Source organism: Telmatherina bonti (assembly GCF_933228915.1).
Source record: "Telmatherina bonti genome assembly, chromosome: 13".
Classification (NCBI taxonomy): Eukaryota; Metazoa; Chordata; class Actinopteri; order Atheriniformes; family Telmatherinidae; genus Telmatherina; species Telmatherina bonti.
This window is the reverse complement of record NC_136611.1, coordinates 30,510,883-30,526,593: the sequence shown is the minus strand read 5'-3', so window position 1 is coordinate 30,526,593 and position 15,711 is coordinate 30,510,883. Positions and strand designations below refer to the sequence as shown.

Genomic DNA, 15,711 nt, shown 5'->3' with positions numbered 1-15,711 from the left:
GAATTATACTTTTAGAAAACATACAAATAACCTAAAAATCTTTTGAGAAAAAAAGTTCAATCTCTATAATAAATTGCTTCAGTTTATGATTTACACATCATTACAACTTAGGGTAAATTCATACCAGAATAAACTGACGGGGATTCGGTCCATTTAAATGGACACTATTTGACACTTTTCTTTAATTTGGTCTGCTTTTACTGAACATTTTGGGGTAGTTATTGAGCATAAATTAATGCTAACAAAATATTTATTCTATCAAAGGAAATATTTCTAAGATGATATCAATCTTGTACAAATCAAGAAATATATTAAACCTTAAGGCTTTATATAATATTTACTGTTCACTTATACTTCCTTATATATCGTATTGTATGGAAGTCTGGGACTGACAAATAAAACAGCTTTAAATGCAATAGTTGTTTTTTTTTTTTTTTTTACAAAAACTATTCATACAGATTATTAAGGCAGGTTACTCTGCACATACTCACCAGCTGTATATGAAATGACATGTTTTTAAATTCAGTGCTTTGGCGTATTACAAAATAATGGAAATACTGCATAGAGCCAAATCAAAGTCACTCCCAGCCTTTCTCAGATTTTTCCCTTTCAAGAGACAAAATATGACTCCTGAGACATCTGCAAATTTACGGCACCAAAAGCCAAAAAAGAAATTAAAAAGGAGATGTATCTCTGATGTTGGGATTTCATTATGGAATGATGCTGAAATAAGTTTTAGAACTTGTGGTACATTTTTAGTTCTTAAGGTGATTTTTTTTTAGGGCTACAAGAGTAATTTGTGAATTATTCTACCTCATGAGTTTTCTTCATTATTCTTCCATTCAACTATTTATTGATTTTTTTTGTTCTGTTTGTTTGTTTTTCTTGTTTATTTGTTTTCTTGTTTTGTTTTTTGTTTTTTTAAAAATAGTTTTACATGTTGATGGGTAGCTTCATTTATTGAATAGGACAAGCTTAATAAGAGCAATTATGCTTCAGCATGTGCCTTTTCATTCACTATACAACATTATGTTCATACTAAACATGTTTGTTGTTTATTATGTGACTTAATTTTGTGACTGAATGAAAAAAAAAACTTTATTCAAGCGGACCAAACTGCACAAACGTAATGAAGCTACAATTGGTTGCTATGGGAGACATTTCCTGATAGGATCAATGAACAAAAGAAGGAAAAAAAAATCCAGCACTGTGATTGGCCAGGACCAAAATATGCTCATTAATCTAAAGTGAAATTGAACTATAAACAAATTGATGCCAACCATGTGTGCTTTTCACCAGAATCTGTCCAGCATGAGAAGCAGGAAAGGCAGCGAGTTATCTGACATGTTGCAGTACGAAGGCACTTCCTCCCTTTTGTTCACTGGGTGGCTTTCAAGTAAATTACACCAAGCTGAATCAAGACCCCAGTTTCTAAGCAGACCAGATCATACTTCTGTGGTCCACGCCAGAATGCAAATGCACGTTCACTGCTTCAAACAAACTGTACTGTCTGTGGAAGATGTCTGTATTCAATAAAAAACTAGATCAAAAAGTTCTCAAACTGATATAACTCTCAAGTTAGACACAAAAATATGCTAAAATGCTGAAAATATGTGAGTGATGGATGGCATATATGTTCAGGATGGATATATGATCTTTTAAAAGTGGAAATCTGTAATAATCAGTAAATGACATTAACCTATTAAGCTCTAGGATGACTCTTTACCATTTAAGTACATAGAACATTCAGTGATGGTTTAGGGCAGGAGGGTCTGAGACACAAAGGTCCAGCACATAAATGAGAGAAGAGAGTCTGCTCTACATTTACTGTTCATCGTTTACCCGATGTGGTTGAATTGGTGGAAATTTGAGATGCCTTTTATGAAGAACCACTTTTCCTCATCTGATGAAGTCTAATGCCCAGCTTAGTGTTGACAGATGATCCTAGTTTTAATTAATCTCTTTTAATCTGATGCAGTGACTCTCAGTTGAATCATTTAATTCAATTTAAATTAACACTAGAGGCGAAATGAAGTTCACTAAATAAAATGTTCCTGAATGAAACTTCCTGCTCTGTTTGGAACGACTTTTCCCCACAGATCACAGCACTGGCAGCACAACAACACTATGTCAGTATTATCAGTGTTATTACCTTGCTGTCAGGGCTGTGTTTGCTCTCATATATTGGCATTTATATATATATATATATATATATATATATATATATATATATATATATATATATATATATATATATATATATATATATATATATATATATATATATATATATATATATATATATATATATATATGTATATTATATTGAGATCAATCCAGGGTTTGTGCTGGAAAATATGATGCTGTGCATTTAAATATGCTTTGTTGCTGGCAATGGCACATAAGTGAGAAACTGACCTCTTCTGACAGAAAAGACATTCCTAATGAATATTCCCGTCATCCGTCATATTATCATCTGGCTAATGCATAATGTGGCAAGACAGGAAGGCAGAATCAACCTGCGTATCACATACTGTCCTTTGTCATCTGACACAAAATCAACAAATAATGTTCTTTTCCTTTAAAAAAATCTTACTATTCCTGCTTCTGCTTAAGTAACGCTGCTATACACCCTCTCCTGCTGTAATCACACCTTTAATGTACGACTGAATTCTTTTCACCTTTGCTTAACTAAATGTGTATGTATAAGATTCTGATTGATTTATCGTTAAGCGCACATTTTCCCATTAGTATGCCTTCCCCCTTTCCATGGGGAAGGGGGTTGGCATACTGTAGATCCAATTAATCATTTAGCAGATCACAACTGTCCTCAGATTTCTGGTGCGGAGCTGGTTGGGACGAGATGATGACAAGAATCAGTGATTAGTATTTTCACATGGTCTTGGCAGATAGAGCACTTCTGTGTGCATAGATGCTTCTTTGATGCATTTTGTCTCTCCTACATCTAGCTCAAGCACACAACTGTTGTTCCAAACAGGTGAATTAAAAGGGAGAGAATCCCAGGCGAGTGTATTATTTATAGAAGATTATTATAATTTCCTTATGTAAGACATTATTTGCAATAAAAAAAAAGATGACTGTGTAAAATAACAGTATTATAGCCTGATATAAATATGAATATGACATTTTTTTTTCTTTAGTTTAAAAAAAAACCAAAAAAAAAAAAAAACCACACAGGCAATCACAATGACTGACGGATGCACAGGAAAGATATCTCATAGCCCTTTTTAGAAAGTCAGAGAATTAATTTTTAGTCAGTTTAATCCAATTCACTGTGATTATATATAGTGGTTATGTTATTGATGTAATCACAATTAATCATAACTGTGCTGTTATAAGCCAGATCCCTAAAAGAAACAAACAAATAAAAGAATCAAATGACAAAAGGGTACGGTAACCATCGCATTGCATTGAATTCAGACTTCAATTTAATCCCCTGGGGGCTGCATGGTGGCATTGTGGTTAACACTTTGGTAGATCGCTGGTTTGATCCTCGGCTGAGGTGAGGCTTGGACAGTGGCCGTTCTGTGTGGAGTTTGCATGTTCTCTCCGTGTAAACGTGGGTTCCAGGTACTCCGGCTTCCCCCCACCGTCCAATTAACCGTTAATTGGTTACTCTAAATTACCCATAGGAGTGAGTGTGAGTGGTTGTCTGTCTCTGTGTGGCCCTGCGATGGACTGGTGAGCTGTCCAGGGTGTACCCTGCCTTTTGCTCAGACTTCTGGGACAGGCTCCAGCTTCCCCGCAACCCTTCATTGGACTAAGTGGTTAAGAAAATGGATGAATGGCAGAATTTAACCCCCTGCATGAAGCTGTGGATAACAGTGGAGCAAAAACTGTAATATCTCCAGCAGATCCGGACTCAGGAAGAGTCTTCTGTCTCTGCAAATTTAGGGTGAAGACAAGGGATGACCAGATTGACCACCTGACCACACTGTTTTGAGTTATTTAGTGTTTTTGGTATCTGTTGATACAGAGTCCTGATCCGATATTTCTGCAATGCAAAAGAGACACATAACGTAACTTTCTGACCTTAAAACTCTGCGCCCCAGACTTGATAGATGACACAGTGACATTAATCATGTGCATTTCTAGAGCCACTGCAACCCTGCAGCGTCCCGAGGCTGAGAAACCGACACGATACCACTTTTACATCCAGGATGCGATGTGATGTTGAATTTTGCTTCATGGTATAAGAAGGAACTGTCTGTTTTTGAACATGTAACGTTGCTGATTCAGTAAAGAAATGCAGGAAGATTAAAAGAGAGAATGGGAAAAAACAAGAGCAATTGTAAGATTATCTTTTGCTGCCTGAAGAGAGCTAACAGGTCAGGTGGGATGCAAGATGGATGCCGAATTAGCTTTTAATAGGGGGTGTGTGGCAATAGCAAAAGTTCTGTAGTGTCTTTATCCATAATAATAGGAAAAAAGAACACAAGTTTAATTTTAAGGGTTTTTTAATTTAAAATTATGTATATGACGGTTCCCAACATGATACCTTGTTATGTAGCTTCTTTTATGACAACAAAAATCAAATGTTATCACTACAGACAAAAGGATGCAAACAAATTCAATTTAAGGAAAAATACCTTTTTTTTTTTTTTTTTTTTTTTACACAAAAATATACAAAATGTCTGTAAAATGATATCTGATAAAATCCACTTTCTACCATTGTAGAAATGAAGCTGAAGTACTTACAGTAAAACCACTGCTTAGCGGTAGCGTCATATTCAGGTTAGCCATTCTGGCTTCACGCAGAATTGGAGACTAACTTGTCTGTTATTAAAATGAACAACAGAAATGTCAATCGATCGTAGTATAGATATTTATTTTGACCAGAAGAGCTCTGTGCAGTTATGATAAAAAAGCAACTCACATCGTGGCTCCAGTTGCTCCAGAAGTTGACGAAACCGGATGTTTGCAACGACAGACAGCGATTCATCATCCAGTGCAATCAATTGAACGCTATCTTGGCTGTCATCTTTTTGGCCTTTTCGCTTTCCTTTTCCAATCTCTCTCAGCTTTTTCTTTTCTTTTTCAGCTTTATGTCACCTGATTCAGTGTTTTTGTCTGAGTTGTCACAGTAAACTGGTGAATTATTAGACAGGATGTTTGTTTTTCCAGTGGAGTATCATTGTAGTGTTAAATGTCTATACTTCCACATGAAATGCCTAATTTGCGCTCATTACAGTTGGCCATTGCAATGCCTTCCCCGTTCAGTTTGAAATATCTCCAAACTGCAGACACTTTTGCTGCCCCGAGGGGACATGTTTGCCTTATTTTAGCCTACCAGCTCAACCTGCCTGCTGTAAGTTGTGTGCTGTAATGGTGTTGTTTCCGTCCTTGCAACATGATGAACAGAACTTGTTAAAATTAAAATTAATATGAGGCCAGTGTCATGCTGTTTGACGATCTCTTTGCATCTCAGACTGAATTTAAATCAGGAAGAGAATATAGTGAATATGAATATAAGAGATAGTGAAAAGTGAAGATGACAGGAAAGAATGGTTCTCATCCAACATAACTCTAGGCCAGTGATATATACTTAGTCAGAAAATAGATAAACTCAAGCGAGTGACGACATTAATGTCAAATACAGAGAGTAAAGACAGTGGAGTCTAATTTAAGATGGGCTAAAGTTAACCATGGCGACCAAATTTGTTCAAAAAGTACATTTTAAAGCCTAATCTTTAAGGCAGAGACGGTATCAAACATATTAGTTTCTGGTTCCTCAAAAACATTTTATAAACTGGAAAATATGATTTAATGGCGACCTGTCATAGATGTACTCTGCTTCTCACTAATTGATTGCTAGGAAATCTCAGGCTTCTCCGTGACACTTAAATTGAACTAAGAAGCTAAGAAAATGAATAAATGAATAGACAAACGAATGAATGAATTTGATGCTGACGACATGAATTTGAGTGGACTTTTGTTTCCTTGCTTTGTCTGGATGTTTGTTTTGAATAACAGGGGCTTCAGTAGCATCCTCTTGCTCTCAGCTGGGCTTTAAACATTTGATATTTTTACATACCCCTAATAAAAGGTCACTGTGAGGGTAGGAGGCATGGAAAAAAGCACAGCCTGCAACCCTGCAAAAGCAACAGTTGCCTCTGTGCTGCATGTTTGTTTCTAATCTGCAGCAAGTGGGCTCCAGCTCCTCCTCACAGTCCTTTTCTATTTGCCAAGCTATGAAATGATGGCATATAATGGGCTGCAGAGCTACTTCAGCCATATTCACTTCTTTCTAGATGCCAGATTGGACAAAAGTGAGTGGACTCAAAAGATGAGCTGGCTGTGGTATCCTTGGTAACTAAACCGGCTAAAGGTTTTTTTTTTTTTCTTTTCTAAAAGGTCAGAAGTGAAATGAGAAGAGACAGAGAAAGAGTCTTCGTTCGTACTAAAGACTTCCTCTGAGTCTGTTCACTTTTCTCGATGTCCTTTGAGAGACAGCGGGCGTTTGGTGACAGAACCGAAGGGAAGGTGACGAAAATGGAGGGGCTCTTCATCCTCACTCTCACTCATCATCATGACAGGAAAACAGACATGAAGATCGACTTGCTAGTAAATAGTTTTACACCCTTCACTGGCAGACCTTAGTAGAAAAACAAAACCAAAAATGACAAAGAGAGAAGCTTTAGGGGGAATCTTAAGCGAATGTCTAGGATTTTTGACGTCTCATTAAGTGAGGTTGCACGTTTGGGGATATGAAAGAGTTGCTGCACACAGCAGTTAATGCATTCTTCTGTGTTTGAACAGCCCTCCACATACCATATATCAATGGTTTCCAAACTTTTTCTGCAGAGCCCCCTTTTCATTGACGACAACAATGTCAACCCCCCTCCCGTCTTATGAACCAAAGAAACATACTAAGAAATGCGTCTTTACTTTTAGTGGCTGTATTGTAGGTAACTATAATCCATTCTTCTGCTTCAGTGTGAAACATTTTAAACCAGGAATCTCTGCAAACTACTTCAGGTGAGTTTTCTATGAGACGAAGTTGCTTTAGTGAAACAACTTTGCTACATATGAAAGTTGGATAGTTTATTTCTAAAGCAACCTGCAGGCTTTTCTTTGTGTTCAGGATGAAAAGTCCCCAAGTGACGGTGTAACTTGTTTGGCTTCATACTTCATTATATTAGATAATATTTATACATGCAAAAGACTGCATTATCATCAACCATTGATTATTACTAATACTGGTCAAGCCGAGATATTCTCCATCATAGTTTGTTCTTTTTCTTATTACTTGAAGTCTCTCTTGTTGATTTATCATCATTTCCTATGAGTACTTTTACAAATTTGCCAGTGACAAAACTCCTGAGTTTTATTTAGCCTTGCTGCGCCCCCCCCCCCCTGTGATAACTCTGCCCCCCCAGTTCGGGAACCACTGCCATATATCGCCAAAGGTTCAGATTTCTTTTGAAACATAGGCAGTGGCAGAAACGGTAATGTGATAATGTAATTTTCTTCAAAGAGCAAGAGGCCTTTAGAGGCTTTGCGTCTGCATCACAGATCTAGTCGCCATGGATGCGGCCATAAAAGAAGCTCATTTAATAACTGACTTGGAGCAGAAAGTGTTTAGATGCAGAACTAGTGTACAAAAAAAAATCCATTCAGAGTAAAAGGTGTGAAGAGGTACACTAACTCACAAGTGGAGACAAAGATAACTGTCTCTGCCTACTAAAAAACATTTTGGCCCAAATTCAAGTTGCATTATTCACAACCTGCCCTACATCACAAAAAAGACAAGAGACACAAAAAGCTTTTGTTTACGGAGCGCTTTCCTCGCAGCATGACAGCAGCTCTTATTGTGCATCCCTGATTTTGTTCTTAATGTCATTATTTCAGCCTTTACTTATAAATGAGGATAAAGATAAAGAAGCAGAGTCGTAAGGATGGAAAGTTACGTAGCAAATCTTTAAATGGAGGTGAAAACTCTATGATGACTGACCTAGAGGTGTAGAGTGCCTTTTCCTTGTCTGTTTTATTTGCTCATGATTTTATTGAAACAAGCCTGAAACACCCTGCCGGGGGAAACTACCTAGAGGCATCCTAACCAGATGCCTGACCTTCCCCATCTGGCTTCTTTATGGGAGGAGCAGCAGCTCCACACTGAGCTCCTTCAGGATGACAGACTCTCAGCTTCTCTGTAAGGGAGAGCCAAAACACTGTGTGGAAGAAACTCATTTCAGCTGTTTGCATATGCAATCTCTTTCCTTCATTCATACACACAGCTCGTGCTCAGAGCTGAGGTAGGAACATAGATTGACTGGAAAAATTGAGAGCATTGACTTTTGACTCAGCTCACACTTCAGGTTGATAAGTTATTATAATTGCTAAAATTTAAATGAGAGCCCAGGTGGAGGCTATGATCAAGTTACAACCACTCATATAAAGGTGCAAAATTGGGATTTTCTCAGAGTAATGTGGAGGCTCTGAAAGGTTACCTCATAACGTCATTTAGTCTACCTGTCACTAAGATCATATAAATGTATATGATCTCATTAAAAAATCATGATTAGACTAGAAAAGCCCTCGGAGAATGCAAACCTCCGCCCAGCGCCACAGTTCTATGATGTATTGTAATTATTTGTTCTCTATGATGGAAATTTCAAATGCCCGTTGTTTTTTTATATTCTGGATCTTAGTATCTGAAATGATTCCTTTACCTGGATCAGTCTTCAATATATTTTATAACCTGTCAGAAGCTTGTCATGTATTTTCTTCTGACCATTTTCGTTGGAGTTACGTGCACATATGTTGAAAATGGCCCCATCTAACAATGTTAAAGAATCTTTTAAAATAATCCTGGATCCAAACGGTGATCCGGATTGCCACCAAAATTAATTCTGTTTTTCCTTTTCACATTTCCAACATCTTCTGAAAATTTTATGAAAATCCGTCCATAACTTTTTGAGTTATCTTGAACACAAAAAAACAGACAAACAAACAGATAAACACAGATGAAAACACAACCTCCTTGGTGAATGTAAAAATAAATTTGAAGTTTGGTATCTGCTCCATTTCCTTTCCTTGCATATTTATTTTCTCAGATTTGAAGTTGGAGCACATGTGTCGTGGAGCCTGCAGTGGAAGGGGTTGGTAGGGTGATGGAGGGGTAGTGCCGAGGAGCAGCAGTGGCAGAGAGGAAGAAAGGAAATATGTCGCTTAAATTGACCACAGAAATTGGAAAGGGTGTGTTTTTCACTTGGCTGCTCTGACAATAAATGAATTAAATACTTTTAAATGGATGCTCTATTAATCATACGAAACAGTAAAAATACAAGTTTATTTTGAAAAACTTCACAAAGTAAATTGAATTTTCAACATTTTGAAGGTTTTATGGTGAATTTTGAACATTTTAAGTGCGCAATCCCACAAGGATCAAGCCACTTTTAAGATGCGTTTTTCACTTGGCTGCTTGGACAAGAAATGAATTAGATACTTTTAAATTGATGCTCTATTAATCATACAAAACAGTAAAAATACAAGTTTATTTTGAAAAACTTCACAAAGTAAATTGAATTTTCAACATTTTGAAGGTTTTATGGTGAATTTTGAACATTTTAAGGGCTTATTGCCACAAGAATCCAGCTGTATATTTTAACACCAGCTGTATAAGAAAACATGTCACTTTATTTGATCGCTCACTAATTGAATTAATTAAGATATGAACGAACTTGACCATACCTTTTAAAACACAAACCAAAACTGTAAAATAATGTTATTGAACCAAAAGAAACTTCTGAGGCCAAGAACACAACAGCTAGCCAAGAAATGAATCAAGGCATACTGGCGTCAGCACTGACAGAATGAGCGATAAGCTGTGGATCACAGATAGATGTAACTGGGAGTGCTTTTCAAAGCATGGCCCGAGAAGCAGAGGAGCAGAGAGAAGCTTGCAGGTTGTCATTATCTGAGATAAGAGTTCAAAAATCACTCAAGAGATCAAGGCTATTATATTGTTAGGGTGTAATTGAACAGGAGGGAATAGCATGTTGTTTTTTTTCCCTAAACGTCACACACTGCGCTCTACAGTGTAGTCAGACATTGCTCCGTTAAAGATAAGATGTCAGAAGTGTGTTACTGTTCGTGATACAAGCAATGACTGCTTACCAGAAATGGCAAACAGCAGCCACAGCGATAGAGAGAGAGAGAGAGAGAAAAAAAACAGCAGCAACAGCACCGGTTTACATGAGACAACATGAAATGACAGCCAGCGAAAGCAGACTACAGCTGGTCAAGAGTTCATGTTAATGCTGAGCAAACGCAATGTTGACTTAAACACATCCTGACTGTTGAAGACATCCTGATAAAACAAATGAAATTAGAGTTTAGATATTCTTCATGATGCTGGATATGCAGGCAGGGCGACACTAAACACCTGGCCGCAGATTGCCTAATATTGTGCAATATTTTTTAAATGTGAACGGCGTCACACCTGACAGCGACGCCAAGCTTCCCCCTGTGAGATTACACAAGGCCAGTTAGGATGAAACCTTCTGTCCTCGCAAGTGATTGGATGAGAAGTTTCTTTACTGCCACATTTCCTCCTCTGCAAACTGGCAGGAATCACCTCCACTTGTCTTTGAACATAAAGCGTAATTATCAGCTGTTCTTCACCCTATTCTCTACCTACTCATCCTCACTGTGTACACCCTGGAGGGGGGGGGGGTTACTGCTTTGTTGTCCAAGGACGGCCATCTCTGACAGGGATGGACATGCTGACTGTTGCGAGTGAAATTCATTTATCACTGCTGCACTAATACCTGCCCATCATCTTTATTGCAGTGAAAGCCAGAAACCCCCCCCTCCTCCCCCACCCATCTCTTCTAAACTGACAGCTGGTGAGAGATGCGCCAAGGCCATAAAACGTCCACTGCGCTGCTTTCCAATAATTAGCAGGAAGTAAAACAGACATCATAAAGACCTGTGGGACTTAAAGACAAAGGGTGAAAACCGGTGTGTGATGCTGAGTGTGTGATTCAAGTACTGTACACATGCCTCTGTAAATAGCTGACCTTTAAAAAAAAAGCTTTAGTGTAACAAAATTAGCAGTATGAAGGAAAGCATAACAGGGGTGGTCAGGGATGCCATCTGTAGGGAAATGAAAACCACAGCTATTTTGGGAACACACAGCTGGCCAGTTGTTTTGAATCAAGCTAAGGGATAAAAATGGGCTGTATTTATATTATAAAGGGCTGTATTTATATAATAATTTACTGTATTTATATAATAGCTGACTGTATTTATATAATGCTTTTGGCATGTGAAAATGTTTTAATTTACAAACCATATTGACCTGTTCTTCTCTATTATCTCTATAAACACACACACACACACACACACACACACACACACACACACACACACACACACACACACACACACACACACACACACACAAGCATGAAATCACAGAGGTCAGTTTGGAGTCCAGCGTCTCGGTCAGGAGCTTTTCATCATATAGATTTCAGACACTTCAGAAGTCACAGGAAGTGTAGCTGCCTCTTTAAAAACTGCTGTTTGCCAGTTTGTTGGTCTGGAGGATTGAGAAATATGCAAACACATCACCATGGAGGAAATGCACCAGTAGTGGTCTTAGAGGAACCATTAATACTCATAAGTCTGGGAAAAGTTCTGAGACCGTTTTCAAACTATTTGGGGTCCAATAACTAACACTATTCACAAATGTAAAACATTCAAGATGCAATGCTGACAGAGACTGAAAAGAATTTAAAGAGCTGCATATCAGATGTCATAGACCTGATGATAAATGTTAAAGTTCATGGCAGAACTTCCTCTTTTTAAAAATATTCATGTTGTATGTTTCTTTTTAGAACAAAACAGAAAAAAAACCCCCCAAAGCTCCGACATATAACTGCATGACAGCTCCAGAAATGGCAGGGCAATTTAAAAAGGGCCAGATAAGTATTTGTTGTTTGGTGAGGTTGCCTGGAAAAGAAATAAATAGATAAATAAACCTCTTCTCTCTAAAAAGATCATGTCAGCACAGTTTAGGCTTGCAACGTTGGATGTGAACAAACCACAAGACTTGTGGAAATATGAGCCTCATTCACCAACCTTTGTTACTACCAACGACTATGTTCTTTATCCTACTCAAACTTTTTACGCATATTCTGGTATATATATGAAAATCTTTATATCTTAGATTTGTTGTAATCTGAGAAAAAAAAGACAGGATTGAACAGCATTTGTGTTGTTTTTTGTTATTCTTTTTCCTAAAATACAATCATAAAATTACTTACATGTCTTAGTTAGATGTTTAAAGTAACTTTTTGTCGTTGACAAAGTTTTGCAGACATCTACAGGCTCTTTTTAGCCATTTAATGAACCATATTTTCCTCAATAATGATGCAATCTGTACAGTTGTTTTCTACTCACGTTGCAATTACCACAACAATTTTGTTGAGAAGTTGGATACAATACGAAGCAACAGTTGTGCGATAGACTATGGTATAGGGTGAAATACAAATATAAGGCAAGAAAAGTGTTGAGGAATGGCAGCTTTGGTTTATTTCAAAGTCTTCATGACACACACACACACACACACACACACACAAAACAGAAAAAAAGACCATCACTGCTATCTTCCTGAGCAGAAATCGGGGAAAATGATATATTCCGACTTGAATCTTGTGGCCTCTTTGAACTACAAAGAATAAGTTTGAGTTTTGTGTAAAGCACGTAACATATGGGATTGCTCCTTTGCTACCTTGTTTAGAAGGAAATTACAGCTCAGCTCATGGTGTGTGCTGTGCCCTGCGAGAAAAACAGCTCAGTTTGTGTCATGTGGTGGTTCCTCAAATAGAATAGGAGAGATGAAGAGCTCCTTTAGGGCTGAGGATGTTGTCTGATGTCGGAGCAATCCTAGCGCTCTCATAGGATAGAGTTTGTGCATTCAGTGCAGCTCAAAATAAATGCATGCAGTTGATGAAATAAACACAGTTGCACTCTCTTCTTTTTGTTTGCTTTTCATTTCTGCCTAAAGGGCAACCTAACAAAATGTTTTTCTACCTCATAAAGCTTTTGATTAGATTCTTATATTGCTAAATCATCAAGGAACAAAGCCCTTCTTTCATGTATTTTGCAGACATCTTATCATGGAGCGAGCCGTGAATTCTGTGTGTTCAGATTTTCCCTGTTTTCAGCACTCTCTGTCACTTTATATAAACCAAACCAAGCATGAAAGCAGCGGATACCACAGCTGACTACTGGATAAAAAGCAGCCAAGCTGCACTTTTAGGTTTTCTCAGAGCCAGCTCTTCAACAAAAGACGGTTTAATTTCAGGTGACATTTACATCTCTGTTTAACCCTCCACTCACATTGAAAGAAAATTCTCCCTTAGGTGGACAACACTTGACTTTCCCATAGACTTACTTTGATTTGCCATGCGGTGCAGTAACACAGGAAAGTAGATGCAGGGAATCTCCTGAGGAACATTTCTGAGAGGAAAAATGTAATCTGACAGACTGCTCCTCCAACCTGTTACTATTTTACTCTTTTTTTTTTTTTAATTGAACTATGTCTAAATTTATCACTTTGCCCCGCAAACCGACTGCTGACTAGTAAATATTTCATGATGTATCCCCTCTCAGATGTAAAAGGTTTGTGGAGCGGTCCTGGAGAGGACTGATGACTGTTTCCAGACCGGGCCGCTTAACGTCTCTCAGTGCAGAAAATAGTTCACTTCTCTGTGCTCCGGCTGGTAGCCTGGTGGAAGTAATGAAATCCTCCATTAGCTTGGGCATCTTTTTTTTTTCCTCTTTCTTCTTCAGTAACCGGGTAATCCCCGAGGGCTTCTGTGGCTGTGGATATGTCCTCTAGAGATCTGAAAAAACCTCTCTGAACCCCCCCCTATTTGTGTGTTGCTCTTCTACGCAGCTGATACCTCTGGTTTTTAGCAGGATGATGTGTTTCAGGTAGATTTCTGCCCCTTATGGTTCTTATTGTAGGATGCAGTTTCTTCAGTATCCTGCAACTCTGTACTCTTCATTTTCATTTGCACTAATTAAACACACTGAATTGCAGACAAATGGAAAAAAAGCCTGAAGATGATCTTACCTGCTTTATTGTATTGTTGCTGATTATATGATTGTGATTGCTGAGTCATCACGGGACATAACATCGTCATTCTCTTAATAAAATTCCCTGAAAATGTGTCTAGACGCGGCTCTGCCTTCTAAATGTTGACGATGAGTCATGGTAGTTGAGAATTGCCCTCCATAACTCCTGACACAAAGACATCCTGAAAACAAGTCTCACATACAGCTTCTTCATTACTGAATAATGCCGTCAGAGAGGATTGTTGCATTACTTGGTATCCATTATGCATTCCTAAGAATTCCCAAGGCTTGGAGTGCGCTCATCTCCTGATCACTCATGTATCTATTTGACATTGCTCATCTGACTGTGTTTAGTATCATCCCCATGTAGCCTAAGTGTATTTTAAGTGAAGGCTATAAACTGGTCCGAGCAGTGGTTAGAGATATGGGAGGACTGGAAATATTGCATTTGGCACAGCTAAGATCAGTCAAAGTATCTGTAGGTGGTAAACAACAATGATGTGTGGCACCTAAGATTAAATGGGAATATCTGTCATGGTTTTGATGCCGCTTACATGCACTCAAACGTAAATGAAATTAAATGAAATTAAATGAAAAATGCTTTTAATCCCCAAAGGGAAATTCAATAAAATGGCAACAAAATAAATAATAAAAGATAATAACAAAATAAACTGCAACAGTTTTATTCTCCCTTCTGTCTCATCTGCATTTCTAACAACAACCCCACATGTTCAGTTTAATTCATAATAGACGATCGATGACTTGTTGTCATGGTAACACTGATGAACTCTGATAATTGATACGAGCAGGTCATATGCATCAAGAGACATGAAAAACGTCTCTGTGCAGATTTTTAAAGCTTACTAAAATGTCTGGTTTGTGTGGGGAAGCTACGATGAGTGTATTTTAATTTAGTTTCTTTAAGCGGCAATACATTGTGACCCTGTTGTTTATTCCAAGAGATTGATAGACGAAGATCACCACTTGTACCATAAGTTGCAAGTTAATAACATTAATCACAGTTTGCCAAACCAGATGTTATCTATTTTATGTTTATTCTTTTACTATTAATATTATTATTGTTGGTTAAAGAGACAGAAGACTATTTTAGAAGCTTTATCAGGCAACATGAGATTGAGGGTGTGTCAGTGTGTGCGTGTGTGTGAATTATGATGTGTCTATTTGTTTTACTTGTTGTTTTAATGTATGTAAAGCACTTTGGGCTGCTTCTTGTATGAAAGGCGCTATACAAATAAACTTTGATTTGATTTAATTTAATTAATAAGAGAAAATACTTTTATTAAAGATTAAATCGAATATGGAAGTAAGTCTTTGTTGTTGGATAACAAGTTGCTGTCTTTAATCTAGATTTAAAATCAGATTAGAAACGGACAAAAACATTTCTTGAAACACTACATAAAGAGAAAAAAATCATTTTAAAGCCAGATCAGATTCGTGCAAATTCAGCAACCAAAAGTGTACAGATGGTGGAGAATCCCTCACAGACAGACTGAACTGAGTTTGATTTCCTCACTACTGATAGCATCGCCGCCGGATGACAAGGCGAATTGGCCGCTGCTTGCTAAAGCTTTTTATCTG

General features: G+C 37.6%; 1 protein-coding gene across 1 annotated transcript in view; it reads left to right on the top strand.

The window, feature by feature from the left end:
- The window catches only part of htr7c (5-hydroxytryptamine (serotonin) receptor 7c), a gene marked incomplete at both ends in the record, with an annotated part of 29,084 nt that overhangs the window by 12,077 nt on the left and 1,296 nt on the right, over window positions 1-15,711 (top strand). The window lies entirely within an intron of this gene.